This window comes from Rhagoletis pomonella, unplaced genomic scaffold (assembly GCF_013731165.1).
Source record: "Rhagoletis pomonella isolate Grant_MI unplaced genomic scaffold, Rhpom_1.0 Rhpom_scaffold_00002, whole genome shotgun sequence".
Lineage (NCBI taxonomy): Eukaryota > Metazoa > Arthropoda > Insecta > Diptera > Tephritidae > Rhagoletis > Rhagoletis pomonella.
In genome coordinates, this window is record NW_023458556.1 from 18,548,883 (window position 1) to 18,561,054 (window position 12,172).

Below are 12,172 nucleotides of genomic sequence, written 5' to 3' on the forward strand. Positions count from 1 at the left end.
GTCAAGCAATCCCCAGATGTGCTTATCGAATACGTCCACGTGCTGAAGTTTATTTTAGTAGACACTTGCTGATTATTGTTGCCAATTTTTCGTTTTTTTTTTTATTTTTTTCATCTTGTCTGCGGTAGCCGAGATGTAAAATTATCCACTCACTTGTCGAACAATTTGTTTCAATGCATTATTTGCATTTCGAGACATAGCCCGAATTTTTATTGACTTTTGTGCTATTGCGGTATCTCAACAGACTAAAAAAAATTGCCAATTGCCACTTGAACAGATGTGTTATTTTGGCATAAAAATTGATTTTACGTTTGATTGAAATGAAAACGAAATAAGAAACAATGGCAAAAAAAAATCTTATGAACAATTGAATGAATTTTACAATAAAAGGGGAAGGTTTGCTAATACATATGTGTGTGATAGCTAAATTTAAATATTATCAAACATGCATATGTATTTACTTAAAAAACTTCTTGATTACGTGCTCTTTTGATTAACTGAAAATAAATAGGAAGGGCGGTCAGTGGTCGCTTCTTTATGGCTAATGGAAATAGAGACCTTTATCTATATATTTGCACAAGAAACAAGTTCAACGTACACTTTCGAACCTTAAGTATTTTTGCAAGGCAATTACGAAAAAAAAAAATATTATTTGTTGTGGACGATCGTAGGGTTTGTCTTTTAACACTTTTCGTCATATCTTCGGCATTTCGGAGTCGGATTTAAAGTATGATTTTATCTTGAGTAGACATTTATTTTATTTCAAAGTTCATTGCCCTCAAGTACCCACCAGATCTCAGTTCTTATTACCCTACCATACCACCCAGTAAATTAACAGAATAATTCTGGCTGCAATAGTTGAAAGTCTTTTGTAAGACAATTGAGAGACAGTAGGCACGATAGTTTGAGAGATTTCGTCTTTAATTCTGGCATGAAGGTCCTCCAAAAAAAGCTCGCTTGCCAACTTTCATGGTGAAAAGCTCTTTTGACAGAAAGCACTTTAGTATAATTCTGTTCGCAGCACAGCACAGCGTAGTTTTTTTTTTAATTAATTTTTTAAATATTTTAAATAAATTTTTTCCTTTAATTTTTGATTTAAGTTTTTTTTATGTATGTATATACATATGTATATATTTATTTTTTATTTCATTTAATTTTTTTTAGTTTCTGTTTGTTTTAAAAAGTAAATTATATGTTTTAATTTTTAGATTTTTATTGTTTTAAACCGAAAAAATATTTTTTTAATTTAGTTAAATATTAAAGAACTTATTCTTGTTAGTTTTTCTTTTATTTTTAGATTGTTACTTAAAAAAAAAAACATTTTAAATTCATTTAATTTTTAGAAACCTATTTCATATTAATTTTTTTTACTAAATTTTTAGATTTCATTTGTTTTAGAAATGAAATTATATTTTTTTTAGTTTATTTAATTTTAATAAACTCTTACTTTTTCTTCTTTTCTTAAAACAATAATTGTTTTTATTTTTTAGATATTATTGTTTTACAAAGACAATTGTTTTTTATCAAATTTCATTTCACATTTGGGAATTTATGTTATGTTTTATTTTGTTTCTTTTTTCATTAAATGTCTTCTAATTATAAGATTATGTTATTTTAAAAAGAAAACTACTTTTTAACTAATTTTAATTTTTACGAATTTTTTCTTTCCTTCGTATTAATTTAATTAATTTTCTCTTCATTTGTAGTAAAAACAACATTTTTTTTATATCATATAATTTTTAGAAATTTATTTTATAATTTTTTTCTTTTTTGGATTGAATTTGTTTCTCATTTAATTTATTCTAATTTAATTTAGTTCTAACTTTTAATTTCTATTGTTTTAAAGAGAGAAATATATATTTTTTAATTCATTTAAATTTTAGAAAACAAACAGAATAATGCTAAGACCTCCAAGTTAGCAGACCTTTCAATTATTTTTTCGAAGATATCTTCCTAGATAATTGCCAGAATTGGCAGTCGTCTTACGAAAAATTGCTGAGTTGATGCTTACCAGAGTTGGTAAAGCTTACAAGAAATCATTAAACTTTTGTTAAGGAAGTATTTCGCTTATTCTAGTAGAACTATTTCAAAAAATTGTGTTGTGAAATGCAGCTGTTCCCGAAAATTGTAAAGGTTCGTCAAAAAAAAAACAAATTTTGCAAAAATTCTTTAGAATCGATTATGCACGGCGAATTGGCTTGCCTGTAAGTTGGTACGGTCGAATGTTCATTCATACATACATACATTCCTTCATTTCTGCATTAAATAAATTTCGAATCAAATTGTCACTCCTTATTTTTTTGCAAAGGCACACTGTCAGCGGCAGCAAATATGAAAATTATTTATGAACAAGTCATGACAATTTAGTGTTTCTAAGTATTTTTTGTTTCGTTTTTAATATGTGCAAAACTATGGCTATTTTTCTATTTGTTGACATGTCCGTAAGCAAAGCACTTTCTGTTAATTTTGCCCACAGATATGTTGTTGGTTGTACGGCTCAGGGCATACAAAGGAACTTACATACATACATAAAAACAACAAAAGCGTGGAAGGACATGCAGTTGTTGACTTAAAAAACCACAGAATTCTTTTTCTCAACAGTTTATGAGACTTTGTGATAGCCATTTATTTAAGCAAAACAGATTACATATGTACATTAGACTGCATCGCCAAAAAAAGTTGCGGTTTTTCCGCCGGGATTACTAAATTTATTATATTTTAAGACATCCACCAAAATATTTCGTAAAAATATTAAGATCTAAGTGAGCTGGACCGATTTGAAAATACCTCCAAAAATGAAGTTTTTTATGAATAAAAATAGTTTCTTAAAGAACATTTTTTAAAAAGTCCCCTCAGAAGACAAATTGGAATAAGCTTAAAAAATCTGCATAAAAATATTTAAAAATCTTTTCAATGGAATCGTAAGAATGAGATTTTTGATGCTGTTTTTTTACTTTTTTCAAAGATTGATTTACGAAAAACTTGAATAACTGGACCAAAAATGTTCTGATTTAGACTTATGGGATCTCAGTAGAAAGGTATTTTCACACCGTTTTTATTTCTGGCCAAAAAAAGCGTCATTCGTGTCCCATCTTTTTTTTCGAATACCAAAGATCTTAATTCAACTTTGAATGAGGTTCGTTTCTCCTACCTTTCTCTTCCATCCTTTGAATAAGTTTATTAGCAAATAAATGAAAAGGGTGAGAAAATACCTTTCCAATGACACCTCTTAAGTCTAAATCGGAAGAGTTTAGGTTCAGTTATTCAAGTTTTTCTTTTACCAATCTTTGAAAAATGCTAAAAACAGCATCATCATTACGATTCCGTTAAAATTTTTTTAATTTTTTTTTTTAATATTTTAATGCAAATATTTTAATGCAAATATTTTAAGCTTAAGGCGTTTTGTCATTTGAGGGGATTTTTTCAAAAGAAATCTTTAAGAAACTATTTTTATTCATAAAAAAACCATTTTTGGAGGTATATTCAAATCGGTCCAGCTCACTTAAATCTTAATATTTTTTCGAAATATTTTTGTGGACGTCTTAAAATATAGTAGATTTTATAATTCCAATGGAAAAATAGTACCGATTTTTTTTTTGTATGGGGAGTGATGCAGTCTAATGTACATGCATATGTATGTTCGATGAAGTCTCGCTTGCTTCTTCGAAAATAATCGATAATGCGTTCGGTAATAATATCGAAAACAAATATATTGACAAAGACAACCTTAAATATATCTACAAGAAAGGTGATCGCAGGCACTCTTCAATAATTCAAATACTACTTCTCAAAAAACCGGTTACTCAAGCATCAAAAAACTTTAAATTTTTTAGTGAAATCTGTTTTATGCTCTTTATGATTTTATTTGGACCAGTGATGCATAGAGAGAGCTTTTACTCTGTGCGCGTCTATATAAAATCTACAGGGATCTTTGAAGAGATCCGCCCGCATACGCTGTTTTGAGCATCACTGATTTGGAGGCACACATTAAAAGCTCTTTAAAAAGCTTTGATCGTCACCGTTCTGAATCATCGTTGACCAGCGAAAGCTTTTACTTTGTGCCAGGCGTATATAGATTGAAAAGAGAGCTTTCCACGCGTCCGCATGAACTGGCCAACTGTAGTCTAAATCGGTAATGGGCACCGTCTTACCTGCCTGTACTAATGTTCTAAGCTTTGATTGCATTTTGTATAGAGGCATGTAGAATAAAAGCATTCTAAATATTCCTCATTTGTTAGTGCAAGACAAAAACAGTTGCGGGTTTTCACTTTATTATAAAAAGCAAAGTATTTTAGTAAATTGTAGACTTTTAGTATAAAAATATAATTTTTTTTTTGTTTTTAAGCAAAATTAGCCCGATATTTTTTTAAGCAGAAAACAATTGCATATTTGTATTTTTTTGGGCATTCACAAAAAGCAAGGTTAAACTTGAAAATTCGCCAATAAAACTGGAATAAAACATAAAAGGTCCCACAAAATTCCGACAAGTCCCGAAATGTTCCTATAAATTCCTGGACAAGTTCGGCAAACTCGAATAAATCCCGAAAGATAGCGAAAGCCTCCCATAAATGCCCGAAATACTCCGATAAATATGGGAAAGATACCGAAAAGTCACAAAGTACGCTAGAAAGTCTTCAAAAAAATCTCAAAAAATCTTTAAAACCTCGAAAAGTAACGAATTATTTCACTTAGAAACAAATTCAAACTGTCGGTTATTTTCAGCTCATAAAATATAAAGCAAAGTTAAAGATTTTAAGGTCATGGAGAAAAGATTATCTACATAATATGGTGTAGGATTCCTCGGAAAGGCGCAACGAAATTGTTTTCACTGTCTTTTTGGTTTCAAAATCTCAAAATCATTTTTATATTACCTATTTTTTGGAGAGAATATCTTTTTTTTTTATTTTACCATAAACCTTTAAATCAAACCTCACAGAATAACCAGCTAACATTATTTTTTTTTCTTTCTTTTCTTCCAGGTGAGTAAACAACATTTGCGATACGGATATACTATGTGTAGCTGCTCAATAAACATTAACACTTGTCAACTAATCGATTAATCGGCAGTAAGAATTAATTTATTTTAAATTAATAGATTCTTAAAATAAAAATTTAGTTTTAAATTCATAAATGCATATTTTGGCGCTTTTCTAATTTAGTTGTTTCTCGGAGCCTTGAGACCGGGGTGTTAGTCCGCCCCTCTAACCACTCAGCCACAGCAGTCGTTAAGTTTAGCAACCAAAAAAAAAAAAAACCTTGCTTTGGACTAATGATCTCCTTCAGCTAGTAATTAAAAGCTGGTCATACCCAGCGCTACCGAAAGTGCAGCTCTGATTTAATCATTCTATCGCCTTTGCCAGTTCTCTTCATTCGTGATCAATTCCATACTGGAACACCACCAACCATAATTTGCTCAACTCATTTGTGTCTACGATGCACCCAACGCGCCCAATTAATGCAACAATATTCAGTCGAATTTGGTCAGCTGCGCATTAACTTTGAGTTTTGTTTCATTTTGTTTAATTTGGTTTTTGCATTTTGAACGCTCGTGGCACACTTTTAGGCAAATAAGCCATTCATCTCCAGCGAGCCGGTCAGCCAGCAAGCGAGCTAGCCATTAGCGCACATTACGCTATGCATTGAATGCAATCGACCGAAATAATTGGCGTGGTTTTTCGTTTCGATTGTCGAAAGCTTATGGCTCGGCAGCTTTTATTGCTAAAAACCAAAAAACAAAACAAACAAAAAATATAAACAAAAGCAACAAGTTGATAGCAGGCATTAGTTGTTGCAATGCCAACGAATGCAATAGCGTCGGAGGCGCCACCAACGTGCTTGCGACGTGCCGCAACGCTTCAATGCATAACCAAATTGTGCAACAACAAAAACAACGTTATGCCGCGCTTTGGTTTTTGATTTTGACTTTTCTATATGTAAAAACATTCATATGTAGCACATGCAGAGTGATTTACCTACAGACCTACAATAAAAAAGCGGCGGCAACACAAAATCGGTGTATGTGCAATTCGTGTTGCCGTTGCACTATCTACTTAAAAGTTTGTACATTTATTTATTTATTCATAAGCCGCTTGTGCGCATGGCTTTATTGCCAATGCTCAACGTACATATACATATATATGTATGTATGTATGTATGCATGTGGTGCGTACTCAATTGTTGCAATCATAAAATTATTGTTATTGCTTGCCTCTTACTATTTCTTCCTCGTCGTCTTCTTTTCTGCTGTTATGCCGTCAGTGTAGTATTTTTTCTTCTTCTTTTAGTTTGCCTCTTACACGCGACTTTTGACAACAAAATGTTGCATTGTACTTCGTTGCATTTAGCTTTGATTGTTGCTCGCTTGTGGTTGCTCTTTTTTCCATTTGCTACTTCTTGTTCTGCTTTGTATCGATGCGCAATTGCTGCTTCTTTTGTTTATTGCACTGACAATCAAAATTTGTTGAATAGGCTTGTTTTTCATATTATTCTTTTTTTTTTGCTATTGAAATGCTTTTTTGTTGTTGTTTTGGTATATAAAACAATTTTTTATACAATGAAATTATGTAAACATTCATTAAGCTGCTAGTTTTATTGTTGCAATTATTTCTTAATAAATAGCCATCCCAACTGGAAATTGTACTGTATACAGTGAAAATATTTGTTCAGGAAAATGTTTCGTTAAAGCGACAAACCCCCTTGACGTGGGAGTGGGAGTTTTAGGACAAAACGCAGATTTTATTGTAGATTTTGACAGAATATCTATTAACTAAAAACGTTTGTTCCAAGACTTTTTTTGTATTCACACTATAATAAAAAATAAATAAAAAATTGTCAAATTAATTTTGTATGAAAAAAAAATTTGTAATGCAGTCAGAACAAAAAATAATTAAAAATCAACGCGATTTTTTAGCAACTTATAAGACTTGCACATTATTACCTTAAAATTTAATGGGCTATTAAACTGCATACTCAAAAAAATTCTAAAAATCTAAATAAAAGCTTGAAAATCTAGCTGAAACTTTGCAGATTTTTCATAATTTTTGCACAAAGTTTGAAATCGGGATTTATATGGTTATCGTTATATAATGAGCTAGACTTTTATGGAAAAATAATAAGCATTAAATAAACGAAAGCAAAATAGCAAAAATTTATCAAAATATTGCTGGCTTAATTAGCTGATCACAAGTGTATATAGTTCTCCAAATTAGCCCTTTCACGTTCACAAAATTTCCAACTAGCAATAGTTTGTGCAACTTGTTGCTCGCTGCAGCAGTAATGTTGCCAGTATAATGAAAAAAGTTGTAAAAGATCAAAAATGACTGCAATTTTCCTTTTTACTTCACAGTTCCTTATATCTCTTTTTTATAATTCACTACCTTGTGAGCTCATTTTTTTTTTTTTTATTGCGCCCATCTACAATGAACATAATTATTAAATATGTAGGTACGTATGTATTCTCTTAGGTTGCAGTCATTTCCCGATTTGCTGTCTTTTTATGTGATTTATTGCTTTTGACGCAAGAAATCATATTAAATTGTCGATAATCATAAATTTTGATGAGTAGGTGTTGGTTTTTAATTGCAATTCGTTAAAATGTATCATAACTTATTGAGTATGGGCGCTGTATGTGGGGGGACGGTGGGGCGTAAATTTATTGCGATGTGAAAACTTATAAACACTAGTGAAGACAACAAGCTCATAGGTGTGAAGTTGAAAAAGCGATGAAACATAATTGCAATTGTCAAGAATTATGTATGACACTAGAAGCCCTAGAAGAAATCGCTCTTTAACAATTATTTTTTTTTATTTTTATTTAATTACTCTTTAAATAACCATTATTTCTGACTTTTATTTTATAAATCGAAAATAACAATTATTTTTTATTTTTATCTAAATAATCTGCAAATAACAGTTATTTTTGATTTTTAAGTTATATGTCTTAGATAACAGTTATCGAAGACTTTTATTTATAAAAGTCATAAATAAAAATCAGTCACGGACCTTTATTTTTTAAATCATACTTATAAGTCACTTGTATAAGTCTTAGTAAACTTTTGTTTCCCAACACCTTAATAACTGCGAAAAATTTTAATGACATTTATACGATTTATTTAAAAAATAAAAGTCGGCAACTGATTGATGAGTTTTAAAAGTGAAAGTCACTGACTGATTTTTATTGATGACTTTTACCTATAAATAAGTCTTCAATAATAATATAGAAATCCAAAATAATTATTATATTTTTTTTGTAATTTTTCATAAAAATTGCAAATAAATTTTTTTTTTCAAATTTGACTCTCGGTAAAAAAAGAAATCGATTGGTATGTACCACTTAGTTGTAGAACATTTCCTTTATAGTGAATTTTTCAATGACAATTTTCATCAATAACTGTTATGTTCGGTCCCTGGTTCAAACCCTCACGGAATATTCCAAATGCTTTTATTTCAAATGCTTTCCTATTTAAGATTAAGTAAATAGTTTTTTTTTTTGTTTCTATTGAATGAAAGGGAAATTTAGTAAGTCCAAAAGAGATACCGAAAATCCGATAAGCCTAAACTAATACGAATTCTTTTCATAGCGTAAACACGCAAAGTTTTGCATACAAAGCTGTTTTTCCTCTCCTGTAAAATTTGTAGAAATACACTTAGCAACATTTCATTCTTAAACGGGTGACAAACTGGCTCGATTATCTGCATAAGCAGCCTTTATTTGCATTAACTTGTGCACGAAATGTTTGGGAATTAACTCGGATCAGGGTAATTTTGGATGACAACACTGTTAAAAACGGCCAGCTGTTGTCTTTTGTACAAGTAAGCAAACAAAGCAAGCGTGGTGAGAGCAAGAGTGGTGAGAGTTGCATGCTGCAGGTCTATAGGTGCTAGGTTCTATCCTCGGTTGGAGTGGTAGTCAAAAAATTGTTTTTTTATTTTATTTATATACTTAATTTTACCTTATTTTATTTACGTTTGTTTTATTTTATATCACATCTTTTATTTTACTATTAGATAATTTAAATTTTTAGACTTAAATTTTATTAAAAAAGCCTGCAACAACTAACTGAAAACAACGTTAAAAAAATATAGAACTAATAAATGAACACCACTTCTTTCTCTGATGGCGGGCGTGTGCGCAAATGAATGAGCTGTAAAATTTAATTAAATAATGAAATCGTTTCTTAATAAATGCAATAAAATTTCCATATATTTCAACGAGTAAAAATCACTTTAAAATAAATTGGTTTCATCAAATGTGTAAAATTTCATTAATGCAAAAATATTTAAATTGCAAGTATTTTATTAAAATGCACTTAAGTCACTAAAAAATATGAAAGATAACCGCATCTTAGTGCAAAATACAAAAATAGTTGGACAAAAAAAATTGCATTTCAGGCTTTCTTGAATTTTATTAAAATTTACCACAACAAAATTGCGACAAGTGCAAGAAAATTTACCTTCCCACATACATATGTATGTTTCTAGCTAGCAATAAAAACATTTGCATAAATTGTTGAGCAATTTGAATGGCAATTAATTAAAACACATCACTTGCCAAAATAAATTGTTTGCAATAATTCAACTTGCCACACAACAAATGACAGCAGTTAAGGTTAATGCAATTGTGTGTGTGTGTGTGTGTGTGTGTATGTTAAATTGTGTTTGTGTAAAACAACTATCTATGGCTCTTTTGAAGGCATAAGAAAAACAGTTGCAGTTGCAAATGCATGCAATAGGAGAAGCAGCAGAGCATTGCAAAGTGCGCCCTAAGCTGATGTTTGCGCTGCTGGGAAACACTGGTGACAACTTTACGAGTTGAAGTTAAAGTCAAAGCCAAACCGGTTGATTTTTAAAGGAAACTAGTTTGTAAAATACACGGCAACATTCACAGCCAATCGCTGCTGCATTTTGCTGCAACTTTTCTTTATATGCAAAAGGTCGGGGTTGCCTCAACTACGCGACTTGGCCCAAGTTAAATGCTGGCGATCGGCAAAACGCCAAACTTGAAATTGACCATCAATTAAATGGCAATCAAAGCAAAGAGGCCTAGCAGTCAATAGAAGAAAACGGACTGACGCAACAAGCCAGCTTATTTATGTATATACATATGCACATAGTGTTAGCGGACAGACAGGCACATTGGCCGTCATAGAAATACCCTCATGATCGTTGGCTGCCAGGGATTACCACTGCTGGATTGCAAGTACTACATTTGAAAGTGTACCCGCATGCGCATGCGTGCATCTCCAAACGCATGTGCGTGCTGCTGGCTTAAATATTCGACAGAAAAAAATTACTTATGCAAATACTTAGCTTCAAAATACTGCCTATTTCAGTCCGTTTATGCCTTCATTGAGTCGTCCGTCAACCAATTCATTTGTTGCATCTCCATTGAAAATCTTGCGAGCTTGTTTTGCTTAAAGAGACATTCAGAGTTTTGTAATATGTATATTTCATGTCCCAACGTAATTGGCGATCGAGCGAAAAAAGACAGCCAGCCCATTTGAGTAGTTTAGTGTATGTACATACATTTGCTGCTGGCGTGCGCTCGGCTCAACGGTGTTGGCGTGTTGGCTGGCCGGTGTAAAACCATCAAATCCCTCCGCGGCAAGAGCAACGACAACAATTGGTATAACTTCATTCGTGGTCTCATCGCCACTAGCTTTGCTCGGTAGCGACATGCAACTTTGGAAAGAATGAATGAAAAAACGAGCAACAGGGAAAAAGACTACGGAAATCGTCCGTATTTTTTATTAACAATATTCTAACAATTTGCAAGATTACCTTGCCACATATGAAATGTTGCATGCATGTTAATACCACATAAACCGATAGTTGCTAGTACAATTATAATAATACTTAGTCTTGATGGTCTTTTAAATGGATTCGTTTTGGCATTAGCAATTTGTATTTAGTCGGCTGCATTTTATGGTTTCTGAAAGTTTAACTAATAAGTTTTTATTGGAAGCACAACAATTCACGAGAGTTTGACCGGCAACTCAGCGTTAGCTGCTCCTGAGGTCAACTTTAAATAGATCTGGTAAAGAGCAAAAACTGTTAAAAAAAACTATGACTGAATCGCTCCACTTCCAGCTTTTTCACGGATCTTAAATGACCAAAACAGTAGAAGCTACTGTACTGCATACATTATACAGCGCTCGAGCTGCCCAGATTATTGCAATTTTTCTAGGCCGAAATCTTTGCTGGAAATAAATCATCTGAATTGGTGGCTGAACTTAAACCTTCTCATTCGATTTTAGACAGCAGGATACCAGTAAGTGGCTTGCGGAGCTCATAGCGGCTGTCCCTAAGGCTGCGTGCTTTCTCTCATGATATAGAGCTTAGTAATTGACTGCCTACTTGTAGACCCTTCTCCCTCTTAGTTGATTGATATCCATTCCCGAAATCTCATCGGGCAGACGGATTTTGCTGACTTGCATTCCCAGGTCTTCGCCCAGCGTTCGCTGGACAAGCTAAACGCCCATCTACACAAAAGTAGACTTCACGAGATCAGCCGAGCACCCAGATTTTCGCTATCTGGAAGCACTTCCTCAACGATTTCCGGTCTTTCCAGCCCATCGTCCATGCAGTTTCCAGCGATTTCGGAGCCGAAACGCAAATGAGCTTAATAGTGTTGTAATCCAATGCGGTCGATGAGAAAGTCAAACAATCCTTCGCCATTCACGAACGACCATTAAGTAGACAAGAGCCTCGATAGCTGCATGGCTGCTGGAATAAATATTCACCTCTTTTAATGGTGCTACACTAGAGAGCAACTAATCCGAAGCCTATTGTATTGCGGCTACCTCTGCTTGCAGGGTGATCCGGTAGCCAAAATGTCAGGTTAATGGAGAGTTCTTCATAGAAGACAACTCCATCTAGCATCCCATTCAGCATCGATCCATTCGTAAATATGTTTATATGACCTCAGCCCTCTGTGGTGAAAGATTCCTTCGGACGCAAAATCGGCGTGCAGTGGTCTCTTCGAATCGGTAGGAACTCGAAGGTTTTTAGAATACTGGCGTGCTCATAGCTCGTGCAGAAGTTAAATTCCACCCCACGTAATTTTACTGCGGCGCGCGCATACTGAGGGAAGACGGCAATTCAGTAACTTAAACCAACTAGTAAAAATAACAAACTAAGTTCAGGTAACCCTGCATAAGTTCCAACAGTGTTT